The sequence below is a fragment of the Dipteris shenzhenensis genome, chromosome 28, assembly GCF_047967505.1.
Source record: "Dipteris shenzhenensis isolate YYH24624 ecotype China chromosome 28, Dip_SZ_1.0, whole genome shotgun sequence".
In the NCBI taxonomy this organism is placed as follows: domain Eukaryota; kingdom Viridiplantae; phylum Streptophyta; class Polypodiopsida; order Gleicheniales; family Dipteridaceae; genus Dipteris; species Dipteris shenzhenensis.
The window spans coordinates 21441408-21454842 of NC_141623.1; positions in this window are offsets into that span (position 1 = coordinate 21441408).

A 13435-nucleotide genomic window follows, 5' to 3' on the forward strand; every position below is an offset into this window, starting at 1 on the left:
CCTGACAAGATATCATTTCTATAGTTAAGTGCATTGAAATCATCCAAGTTTGAGGAGACAACACAAATGATAGCTTTATCTTTCTCAACGTGCGTGAATTCATCGACTTCAAATAAGACATCGCTTCTGAAGTCTTTTGCCCCTTCATACTACCATTGAACTCACCGATGATATCTTTATCTTTCTCGATGTGCATGAATTCATCGACCTCAGATAAGACATCGCTTTTGAAGACTTTTTCCTTCATAGTACCACTAAACTCATCCACTCTTAATAAGATGTCAATTCTATAGAGGATTGCATTGAAATTATATATTCCTTAAGAGACAACACTTTTGCTCTATTGCAAGCATCTCCTAGCTCTTTAGGTGAGTCTTATGCACAATGGAAGACCTCTTCACACACTCTAACACTGCTCCTTCACTCTGTTGACTTATACACCCATAGTAACTCCTCCTTTTGTTGGGGGTCCTCTTCATGTTGGTCTTTGTGCTCTATACATTTTCGTGCCTCTATCCTATCCTGCCAAAAGAAACCTACATCATGAGCTTGACAACTACCTTAAAGGAGCATGAAAACTAATAGTACGCATGATCTACTTCAATGGACAAGCTCAGGGAGTTTGACCCCCAAATACCCCAAGGCCTGTGATTACAAGCAATGTGCACACAGAAGGAGTATAGCTCAAACTTAGGGAGTTGGATCGCCAAATACCCAAAGTCCACCCCAAAGTCCAAGGATTCAAGGATTCTAGGCATAGGTTGTATGTTCCAGCTAACACCAAGACCAAAGAGTGCAGGCAACGTACACATTTTAGGTCTATGTCCATGGAAATAGCCACGCCAATGGAAATAGCCATGAAAGGAGTATAGCTCAAAATCAGGGAGTTTGATCCCCAAATATATAAAAGCAAAGGATTCCAGGCAATGTGCAGGGTTGCGGTGGAGTGTGTTGCGGAAGTTAAGCCTCACCACTTCAGGTTTTGAGCCTCAAGCATGGGGTTCGAGCCCCAAATGGGTTAATGTGTGAGGGCGCTCAAGGAGTTTGAGCCCCAAATCACCTAAGCCTAGGAGGCACGAGGCAAACACAAGCGCTATTTGGGAACTAGTTAGGACCACCTCCTAATTCCAGGTTTGTCCCAAGCACTTTAATATGGTTAGCACAAGTGCTACTTTTGCCAGTAGGGAGAGATGGAATGAATAGTAATATACCTTGGCAACCTATAGGCCTAAGAGCTTTTCATTGTAAAGAGAGGGAGAGTGCTAAAAAGGAAAAGGGTTGGCCCTCCCTTCAAAAGATGACTTGTATAAGAGGCCAAAGTGTTGACTTTGGTCTTCATTGTTGTTTGCACAAGTTTGAATACAAGCTCCCTCTTCTCTTCCAAGAGAGTGTTTTGGGTGTTCTCTTGTTTCCATTGTAGTGCCCTTGTGTCTGCCACTCCATCCCCCTTCACTCTCCTCTCCTCTTCTTCTTCCTCCTTCCGTCTCCCTCTCCTTCCATTCTTCCCTTTGCTCTCCCCTCTTCCTCTTCCTCCTTTCTCGCATAGAGACACATTGCAACAATCCAGATGTGGCTCGAGTGACACTTGCGGATGACTCGCGCTATGCATTGCTCCCACAAGGAGTAGCTAGGAGTGGAGGCTCACATATCTTCAACATCCCTATGACATGTGAGTCACCATTGAGACCCACAACATTTTTGGCACCACTGCTGGGGAGAAAAGATATGCTTTTGCATTTGCATTTATTTTCCTTCGCACAAGCCTTCAAGCTTAACTTGGAGCTTGTTAGTGGAGTTGGAGGAGAAAAGAGAGGGAGAAAGAGAGAGTGATGACAAAAAACTGTCTTTTATTGTGGGAAAGCCATTTGGGAGCATTTGAAGCTTGTGTTTGATGCTTTTTAGTGTTTCAAGTTGATAGGAACTTAGTGGGTGTGATTGCTAAGGTGTGTGTGAGGTCCAAACACCTCAAAAACAACAAGAGAGTGTTTTCTTCTCAAGTTTTCTTCATTGATAGGTAGATTACGTAGTTTAGCATCCCCCCATCACAAAAAAACATGAACTGAAACTTCCAAATCTTCAGAAATCATCAAAAATCAGTCAACGACACTGTGTTTTCCTATCCTACCGAGTCGGCGCCATAGAGCTATCCCGCTGACCAAATATCCCGCCGACTAGTGCATTAGCTGTATCTCGCCGATCAAACCACGTTGACCCAGTTCCATAGAGCTATCCCACCTACCTAACTTCTAACCACAACCTAAACTGCCACTCCAATTGAATGCATGTTCGAGTTACTATCCCGCCGACCTGACAGCCATTGACCCGTGGCTTTATAGAGATCCCGCCAACCGTTTCTATCCTGCTACTCCATCATCGATGTAGTGAACTTGCCCCCATGCTTGTGGCCATAGTCGTTGTCCTCCGATCGCCGCTCTATTTTATCATGCCACCTTTCGCTCTTTTTTATCACACTGCTCGTCGCTCTTTTTTATCACGTCGATCGTTGTGATACGCTTAGTCTACTGATCATCGCCATTTTGATCCCCATGCCCATCATAACGATAACTATACTGCCAACTGGCACGTTGGGAAGATCCCACCGACTCCCTATCCCTCCGCCCACTATCTTAACTATGTCCCTACGCCCGCAGGGATAGCACTGGTGGTTGTTCCCGCTAACCACGGGGCTAGATCTCTCCCGTCGATCATCACGATACATCTATCCCACCGCCCATGGTTACTCTTACTTCGTCGTCGTTGCTATATGCTTACGTCACCACCGTTGCTTGTCGCTAAATCCGTATCCCACCGCTCAGTGTGATATTGGATCCCTCCAACTGTCACTATAGAGTTATCCCGCCGATTGTCGCAATACCTCTAGGGTAGCCAAAGAATTAAAAGAAAATTCCAGAACCTCAATTCAGCATGAGTGTGCTCAACGAGAGGCGTCCCAAATGCACTTGAGGTTTGAAAGGATTTCGCCAAAGGATCCCATGCCGGAAGAGAGCGCTTTGAGCTACGCTCAGCCACCCTCCATCCTAGATGGAAATCTGAAAGATTGATCCCGAGCCTCCACTCTTTAGTAGGTCCCTCACCAGAAACTCTATCTAGTTTTGAAGAAATAGAGAGTCTGGAAGAAGTAATGCAAGACCCTTGGATCCAAGGGCATCAGGAGCTCCATTCACAAGTGTAGGCTCTCCCAACGCTCCTACACCATCTGTTGCATCCAAGCTTAGAGGTACGTTCTCCAACATGTTACGGAGGTGGTTCGTGGTCATGGACTTCACTCGCCAACCAAGATATGAAGCTATCCTAGGCAGGCCCTTCTTGCAAATGTCCAGACTTATGCATGACTAGCGTAATGATAACATCTACTTGCGGCATGAGGAGCAAACCATGAGAGTGGACCTGCACACCTACGAGGCCCACTTATTGTCAGGACACCTCTTTGCCACACAGAGTCCAACACCACCGCTCCAACCACCACCGTAAAGCTATTCCAACCCTATGACAAGGAAGAGGATGAGAAGGAGTATGATGACTTCCAGTCTGCACCTCTCCCTAAGCCAGAATTCTTGCAGAATTGGATGCACATCTTAGCCAATATAGATGTCCCAAAAAGATTAGGGTTTCAGATCACCACCCCAGAGCTCGAGGGTCTTGTTGGCCCCAAGAATGTTTAACATGCTCAAACCTCGAGAGGTAAGCAAGGGAGCTGTGAGGGTAAAATTAGATCTTCACTGGCTATCCTACGTAGGTCCCATGACTGCTCACCACAAGTTCTCATCAAACTAGGGAAACAGGGTAAGTAGGGTAACCACCTTCCTCAGCTCTATAAGCACAATGGAAGAGCCCCCTTCAGGTCCCAAATTCCCTGTATCCAAAGGCAAGGTACTTCAAGTGGTCATCCCACTTCGAGTTTACGCAGATGTCATCCAAGAAGACTTCCACAAAGTTCCTCAAATATTCCATAAATACCATAATCATCATACATTGGAAGGTAGCAGGGGCATTGGTTAATTCGAATATCATCACCCTAGCTGCATATACACCCCATTTGGTTGCAAAGGCGGTCTTATGTTGATCTTATGGAGCGATTGACACTTGGTTGTAACTTGAAAATCTGTGTAGGAAGCTATACGCTTCCTTTCTGGCTACCCTTTCTAGAACATGTTCCGTGAATGGAAAGGGGTAGTGGTCACATCTCGTGGCAACATTAACCTTTTTCAAATCCATGCATACTCTAATTTTTCCATTTTTCTTTAGGACTATCATGATGGGTCATACCCAGTCCGTATGCTCAATCTCATAGATGAATCCTGCATCTATGAGTTTTTGGATTTCCTCCCTCAGTATGAGTGCGTATTTAGGATTCATAGGGTATGGGCATTGACGTAATGGCCTGGCATCATCCATCATGGGGATTGTGTGCTGCACTACTGCAGCAGGCACCCCTTTCATATCAGTGTACTTCATGGCCATGTAGTCCTTGTACTCCTATAGGAGAGCTATTAAAGCATTCTCCTTGTTGGGGGTGAGGTCATCGGCAAGACGACGAACATGGGTTGTGAGTCCTACCCTTTTGGGGCTAGGTCTACCTCTTTGATCGAGGCCGACCCATCATACCCTTGACAACCGTCCTCCCGAGACCTTTTGGCCTATTGGTATAATATCTTACGATCCTGAATAGTATATGCCTTGTAGTGGGCTGGTACCTACCGTAGGTCCTCTTTATCCTCAGTTTCCTCCTCTTTTTCTTCCGGAGCAATGGTCTTTTTGGAGCACGAATAGCCACCCTCGATGGGACATAAATGGATGGCTACCTTAATGGGAGCAAATTAAAAAGATACTATGGACCACTCACTCTCTCCACCCTTCAAGCCGTGCATAGAGAAAAAGAACTCAAGGCTGACGTGGCAAGGATGAAACACCATGCCATCGAGGAAGCCAGAATCCATAATGCTAAGCTCCGACAGCATAGGCAAATTACATTGCTTAAGGCCACGATTGAATAGGTGCAACTAACAGAGAAGCTAATGGTAGAGCCAGCCAGGTTGCTTATTCAATACATGTCCCGTGCATGCACATCAAATCACTCGTGGATCTAGGAGTGACGAGCCACAACTTCCTCTCCCAAGAGATATTGGAAAAGCTACAGATACCCCTAACCCTCACTGTCGCTTCAATAAGAGCTATAAATGGCCAACTCCTACAGTGTCAAATCGACTGGCATGCCCAAACTGCTTCACTCACCAATGGTGGCCAAAGGGCGGTAGTTCTGCTGTGTGGACCAAGCCCCTCCTCTTTAGTTTTGACCTCGCAGATCCATGATAATGAAGCTACACAGTAGGGCATACTGAGGGCATACTGGAAGCCCTAGCCCCCACTAGCACCCCACCTAAGATCCTAGCTTGAAAGAAAAAAAAAGCTAGCCACAGTGGTAAATCAATGCCACTTCCTGCTCGACCAATGCCACCATCCGAAATCCCTGAGCTACAAGTACAAGATGCTATCCTTTGTGCCCAATGTCACTTCGATCGGACCCGACTCCCAGAGAACATTAAAGTAGCAATGAAAGCTCTGGTCGCCTCAAGAAAGCCTCTTCCAAACCCATCCATTATAAGAAGATAGCCACACCTCGCCCCCACCTCATCCACTACCACATACCATCAACAGCTTGATCAACACCACCCGCTTGGGTGGCCAAGGCAAGAAAGTCGCCTGGGTCTAGAAGTTAGTCGTGCAAACCCTGAAGGTGTCAAAGGTAGAGTCCCACAAGTACTTGTGTCTCCCCGATATACAACACCACAAGAACCTGCCACAACGAACCAAATGAAGTAGGCCAACCTCAAGGTACCAACTATGCACTAGTGCCACGGATGGTCCGACTCAACACAAGTATCACCACAACAAGGCGAGGAACTCCGCAGGAACCGAATTCCCCCCCACAAAGAGTTACATAAGAACCTCCCTCTAAAGATGAACACTCAAAATTAATGCAGAACATACCCCCTCCGATGGTACCTTCCTCACGAAAGAAAGGGTCGGCCCCATGGGCAGACTCACGAAATCTCACTTCTCCCAAGAAGATAGACCACACTGCAACAACGAAGTCCAACACAAATGTGCCCTTGGCATCCAAGGTAAAAGACAAGATGGACACGTACTCTACATGGCTCCTTACATGCCATGCCGTAGTATGGCATCTTCCTACATCGCATTCATCATAATCATCAAGTCCAGGTCTAGGTGTGTAAGTATGGTAGGCATCTCCCCCGACACACTCGCAACCCACTAGTCCCTTCCGAACACACCACACACACACACGGTCAGCACCAGGTGATTAGAATCCATTTTTGCATTTGTTCATAATCTTGCACGTTGACCTCACTATCACGTCCGCACCGCACAAGTGCACTCTACTCACTCACCCCCCCCCACACACCACTCCCTCTTTCTTTTACTCTTCTTACATAGTCAGTATCCCGCTTGTGCTCGCCATAATGGTATCCCGTCGACCGTTGGCGATCCCAACATCCCGCCGATCATTACCATTGCCATCGACAAATCACGCCCATCATTGCCAATGAATTATCCCGTTACCCGTCACGATCCCAACATCTCGCCAGTCGATGCCAAGGAAAGACACCACCAACCATCGCCGTTCTAGATCGCACCCCACGTCGCCATCTTGAACCCCGCCGATCGCAGTCTTGGCCACATCCCATCGACCGTCGCCCTTGATTTATCACACCGACCGTCGCCATACCCATATCCCTCCGATCAGGGGGATAGGAGATCTATATAAATAGGCTTATCCCGTCGAGTTGTCACCATAGCAGATGCCCTCAAACTCTTGCAAAATTTGCCCAGAATTCTGATAGTTTCTACACAACCTGTTTATGTCCTCCTGCTCTTTCTCATCCACCAACTCCCTCATCACTCAACTGCCATCCTTGTTTCTGATGGATCCCCATAAAGAGTTATTGGAGTTTGAAACAAACCTGGGACTCCAACCTCGCCCTATCCTAGAGGCCACTGGCCCATCGGACTCCCAAAGCACTTCGTTTGCCATGATCCACATGCCTTTTGAGATCCCCTTGGAAGACTTGGAAGGCCAAGAAACATGTACTAGGAAGGCCACTCAAGAGGATGCGCAGCACGTACGCTTCCCTCGAGGTCAAGAAAGCGCACCCTGATGCCAACAGCAGGCGAATACAAGGTTGTGCACTCCCAAGCACACTCGCCACTTGGAGAAGCATGGCTCTAAGAATTGGATGCTTGCGTCATACACTCGCGCTTTGCATACGAGGGCCAGGACTACACCCTCCACTACCATACAATAGTAGCAACATACGTAGCTTTTCGGGACCCAGTACTGGAGGAGGCACTTAGCTTTGCAGGCTTGAGTAGAGTGTCCGCTTGTCTCCCATGCCACCTAAACATGACACTGCTAGCAGAATTCCTCAAGGCGTACAATAGCAACACCAACGTTGGTGTCGTATGAGATGCCACAGGCAATCCCCACCACTACCAAATCAATCAGGACATGGTACAGGCAGCCTTCAACCTGCCGATGGTCGGCGAGAAATACTCCAAAAAGAAAAAGCTCGACACCCTCAAATGGTCTGTCACTATCATCGCCACAAGTGCAAGGGCCGCCTCCAGTTCACAGCCATCCACAAGCAAGAGGTGGAGCGACCAGCAAGAGCCTTGCAATGGCTCATTCAAGTCAAGCAAACAGATCATCATCAGGCTGTTGTGCCAAATATCATGCTGTGCATGGTGGAGCTCCAGGAGACCAAGTAGGCTGACTACTTCTGCAGCCAAATGAGAGACGATCTTGGCACCCATGGGGATGTTATCGGCAATCCAATGCTATACATGCCAATCCTCTACTACTTAACTACCAATCGGCTTTGGCCTAGCAGAGATATCCACCACTGGCCCAGTATAGATTAAGCCAGAAGAAACAGAGGTGAAGCCCAAGAGAGCAAGGACAATGCCCAGTGTCATTCCGACAGTTCATGTGCAACCGGACACAAGTGAGCTGCTCGGACAATATGAGGACCGCCAATTGCACAAATTCATGCGCCAACAACAGTGCCTCCAACGGGCGGATCCTCAAGGCAAGGACAAATGGGTTCAAGAGGAGCCCATTCTCATCGAAGACCTCCAGGGCGATGAAACAATCGAAATCGGCCTCCATATAGGAGTTAGAGCTACACCAACCACCCTTGTTGTGCCCTATGTCTCTGTCTCCACAACCCCTCGAGAGACCACATCCTTCACTACCGGCACCTCTTCCGCTCCATGGGCAGGACTAGCATAAGCACTACAATTTTGTAGCGTGCCCTAGTATAGGGCATCATGTGGCTATAGCCATGAGCAATTGTCATGTGTGGACCTGATGGAACTAAACCTCTTTGAAGCCATGGCACAACTCCCACAGGTTGCCCGCACAATTTTACAGAGGGGGCAGGAACAAGCCTCACAACTCTCCACCAGTCCCAACTCTATGCACATGAAAGCCAATCGATAATGGTTGCAGCCCAAGCAACAGGCCATGGCACAATACATAGAGCCGAAGAATACCAGGCCAAAGTTAAGGAGCTTTAGCTCGCTCTTATAAGGCTCAAAGATGACCTCACCACAAGTGAATCCCTGGTCCACCAGACGCTCATGGACTAGGCTGACAAGGCAGAGTTGAACCTGCGCACAATGCTGGAACAACAGGCATAGGCAGAGCAGCAGTATACCCAATCACCGGAGTACCACAAACAATAGATCTGATATTTACAGGATCTCCTCGCACAAGAGAGGAACCTAACGATCTCCCTCAAGAAGAAAACGAACGCTAGCGCAGCACTAGCCAATCAGAGGAATCAGGATTGGAAGATTGAGAGCAACAGGAGTTCCGGATGTACAGGGAGGTCTCCACACAATTAGCCACATACACACTTGCACCATGCACCATCCCCCAAACCCTCCAAATGCACTTTGATGCACTCCGCACACAAAATCTCATCTTCCACCTAGACCTCACTACTCCCCTTCCTCCTAACACCCTCTAAACTATCCTTCGCCCCATAACCCCGACCACTTTCACCCCATCTTAGCCATGTCGTACTTCTCCCTTGATCTCCAACCCACTTCTCTATCTCTTCTTCACCCCTCTGATCTCCAGACATTATCCGCCTAGCCCATCCTCCTCAATTTTCAACAAAGCCCGAGGAACTCACGCCGTGGGTCTGCACACCTGCAAGTCTGCATGTAGACATCAACTAGATGCAGACCTATGGCCGAGCCTCAGCCGTCCAATCTCAAGGGCATCTTGTGGCCTACCAATACACAACCTACCACCCCCTTGGCATAATAATCCTCTCAATAGTGTGCTACAAGCTCTCCAAGACTCACTTGACTCCTTGGTGAGAAATTTTGAAACAATTCACGTAGCCTACCTAGAGGAAGTCACCGAGGAAGAGGAAAATGATGCAATCATCCTCTTTAATACTACCAACCCCCCTGCAAATATTCCACTACTGCCTCCTCTAGATCCCACCCTAGCCACCAAACAAGCCGCCCACCCTCCCCTTCCTCTGACAACACTGCTCAAGTACTCATTTAATGCCTCTAACACCACCACTACACAGCACGGTCCCTCCCCGTCCATCTCCTCCAATGCTTCGGTCAACCTTCTTGACGAAGCCTTTAACATGCTACTCAAAGCAGCAAATTTTGTACAAGAAGGTGACACATCAACGCTTATAGGAACAGTAGATCCGGAGCCCATACCACTTGCACATGATGACGCTCCACCATTCTTGCTAGTTTCCCCACTTGAAGATGTCCACTGGCACCTGGACTTACAGTCCTTTCAGGAACTTCTAGATAGCGTGCTAGTGCACCATTGGAAGCACCAGCTTGAGGGCTCTCACCTCCATCTCTACCAAACTCTAGAGGTGCGCCCCCTCACACAGTTCATCATGTAGTCCTTTGATGATTGGCACCGCATGCATCCAAAGTGCATGAGAGGAGGATAGAGCCTCGCTCCCGATTCTCCAGTCCCTGCGATCGATGCCAATGCTGGTTTGCAACCACAATGGCGGCTCCCCTTCTTAAAGTTGGAGAAATTTTGGCGCTACTATTGCAGTGCACCCATCGATCATCGAGTCCACCCACTCTATATGCCCATGGAACGATGATGGACTTGGGCTGCATTTTGAGACCCCCAGCAGAAGAACCCAAATGTGTTGTACAACTTTCCCAAGTACAACTTCCCCAAAGAAATGACTCAGGAGGGATTTTGCTTCCACCTCCAATCATTCAATGACACATACGGCTCAGTGCCAAATCTTTCTGTCATCACAGTGGTACATTTCAATCGCCTCCTCCTCTTACTCCTCTATGGTCTTCCCGCCCACAGTGGCCCCATCGACGATCGCCTCCACAATCTGAACAACCCGATTATCTTCAATCCTAACATCGGTCTGACACAATTCCAGGACATCCGCCTCTACCTCCGCGTCCGCAATCTCCACGGGCATCACCTCCGCACATATGAGGATATACATGCCACCCATTTTTAAAAGTACGGCTCGTACCTCACTCACCTCACTTCACAACAACTGGACCGCTACGCCATCCTATAGACACAACTCCTCACCACCAACCTCCTCTAGCACGGTTGGGATCAGCCAATAGGAAAGGGGCCATGTTAACATCCAAAGAGTATAGCAGCTCAATGCAGGGTAATCCCGCATGATCTACTTCAATAGACAAGCTCAGGGAGTTTGACCCCCAAATACCCCAAGGTGAGTGATTACAAGCAATGTACACATGAAAGGAGTATAGCTCAAACTCAGGGAGTTTGATCCCCAAATACCCAAAGTCCAAGGATTCAAGGATTCCAAGCATAGGTTGTATGTTCCAGCTAACACCAAGACCAAAGAGTGCAAGAAACGTGCACATTTCAGGTCTACATCCACGAAAATAGCCATGCCAATGGAAATAGCCATGAAAGAAGGAGTATAACTCAAACTCGGGGAGTTTGATCCCCAAATATTCTAAAGTAAAGGATTCCATGCAACGTGTAGGGTTGTCGTGGAGTGTGTCGCGGAAGTTAAGCATCACCACTCCAGGTTTTGAGCCGGGTTCGAGTAAATGGGTTAAGGTGTGAGGGAACTGAGGGAGTTTGATCCCCAAATCACCTAAGATTAGGAGGCACGAGGCTAACATAAGTGCTATTTGGGAACTGGTTAGGACAACCTCCTAATTGTAGGTTTGTCCCAAGTGCTTTAATATGGTTAACACAAGTGCTATTTCCGCAGTAGGGAGAGATGGAATGAATAGTAATATGCCTTGGCACCCTACGGGCCCAAGAGCCTTTGGTTGTAAAGAGAGGGAGAGTGCTAAAAAGGAAAAGGGTTGGCCCTCCCTTCAAAAGGTGACTTGTATAAGAGGCCAAAGTGTTGACTTTGGTCTTCATTGTTGTTTGCACAAGTTTGAATACAAGCTCCCTCTTCTCTTCCATACAACAATCCGGAGGCCACTCAAGTGACACTTGCGGATGACTCGTGCTATGCAGCTCCCACAAGGAGTAGCTAGGAGTAGAGGCTCCATCAGCATATCTTCAACATCCCTATGACAAGTGAGTCACTGTTGAGACCCATAACATACCCCGCTGCATAGCAGGATAGGCATCTGATTTAACTATTATGAGGCCATCAATACCACAGTCTCGCTCTATGCATGACAAAGTTGCTTCTTTATTCCTTCCTCCCTCTTCCTAAGGCTGCAGATGTTCTCCTTTCTCTCCTCCAATTTTTGCTCACTCTGTACAACAGCTTCATCTGAATCCCTCATCATTTGTTAAAGCTACATAAATTGATCAAAAAGATCTTCATGGGTTGTTTCCAAGACTTCCACTCTAGTTTGAAAATCTCTCAGGATGATGGACTGCTTTTCATAACTGTTCAAAGCCACAGCAAGCTCGTGCACACATCTATCATGATCTTCTTGCAGGGTCTTGTAGCTTACTCTTTGGACTTCCAATAGTGTTTTGAAAAAACAACCCTCACCATGGCTGCTACAAAATGCTCCATGGTGGCCTCTGCAACTTTCTCCACCGTGGTTGCTCTCTGCATCCTTCCTGGCCTAGGGAGTTGCCTCGTTGTCTTCTCCACCCCCGGTCCTCTCTGCCTCATCTTTTGTAGCCTTAAAGCTCTCTCGCAGTTCTTGCATCACATTTCTAGTTTCTACATTCTCCCTTTTTAGCTCCTCCATCATCTAGTTTTTTTCATGGTTCAATGTGTTTTGCATGTTGGAAAGCCGTTTGTATTTGGCTCTTTGATCTTCAAGATAGTTTCTCGTCTTTTCTAGCTCCTTGTCTGCCATGTCCCATCATTTCTGACTTCCTCGAGCCTATCTCAGAGCTCCTTCATGTGCTTGTCTGTTTCTTTTCTTCTATGCCTTTCCATGTCGATTATTTTTGTAGTGGCCTCAGCTTGCTCTTGTGCCTGCAAGGCCCTGTGCCTCCTCTACCTTGGCTTTTGTACCTTCCCTAATACTTTTCTCAAGTTGCACTACCTTTGCTACATCGGTGGCTTTCTCTTGTAGAAAAGTCACCTTCTGAGACATATGCTTATCGTATTGCTAAAAAATCCCTTTGAGGGTAGATGCCATCACGTGCATTGAAACTCCATGGGCTGAGATCACAATTGGGATTGGCCATCCATGCAATTCTTATGGTTAGTTAACATGCTCTTGGAGATCTCCCTTGAGAAAGATACATCATGTCCTTTCAGTTGCTCTACTATTGCTTGAACCTGCCAGAACTTGTAGGTTCCTCTCGTATTAGGAAAGAAGTGAATGGTTTCTTCAGCACATCTTGGAGGTCTATTGGCAAGCTTGAAATCTTGACTCCACCATCTTTACTAATCTGAGCATTGGGGTATAAATGTAGAATATCCTGTCTCTTCCATTGTGCTTGCAAACTGACTCCATAAATTCTTAGAGCATTTTCAATCATGCTTTCATTGATGGTAATCTTCTGACCTTGACAGACTAGTTGCCCCTCCCTCATGTTCACCTCTTCTACCAACCTGGTGAAGTTTTGGAGAGCATCCAAATTGGGCTTTTGAAGAGCAAGAGAGGAGCTCCCATATGCCATGATTTCAAGATCAAGGGAGGAGGGGCTCTCGCATTGTGTTGCAAAGGGGGAGGAAAGATTGTGTGAGGAGCTCCTCGACTATTTAGGGTCCATTACGAGAGGGATACAAGTTGCAGGAAGAGTGCAAGGGAGACAAAAATGGTTAAGAGGGATAGAAGATGAAACTGTGAAGGAAATGGAATAGTGGAGGCTTGAGTTTGTAGTCCGATTGCAAGGGAGAACTTAACAGTCGAGAAGATGAAGCAGTGAAGGAAATGGAATAGT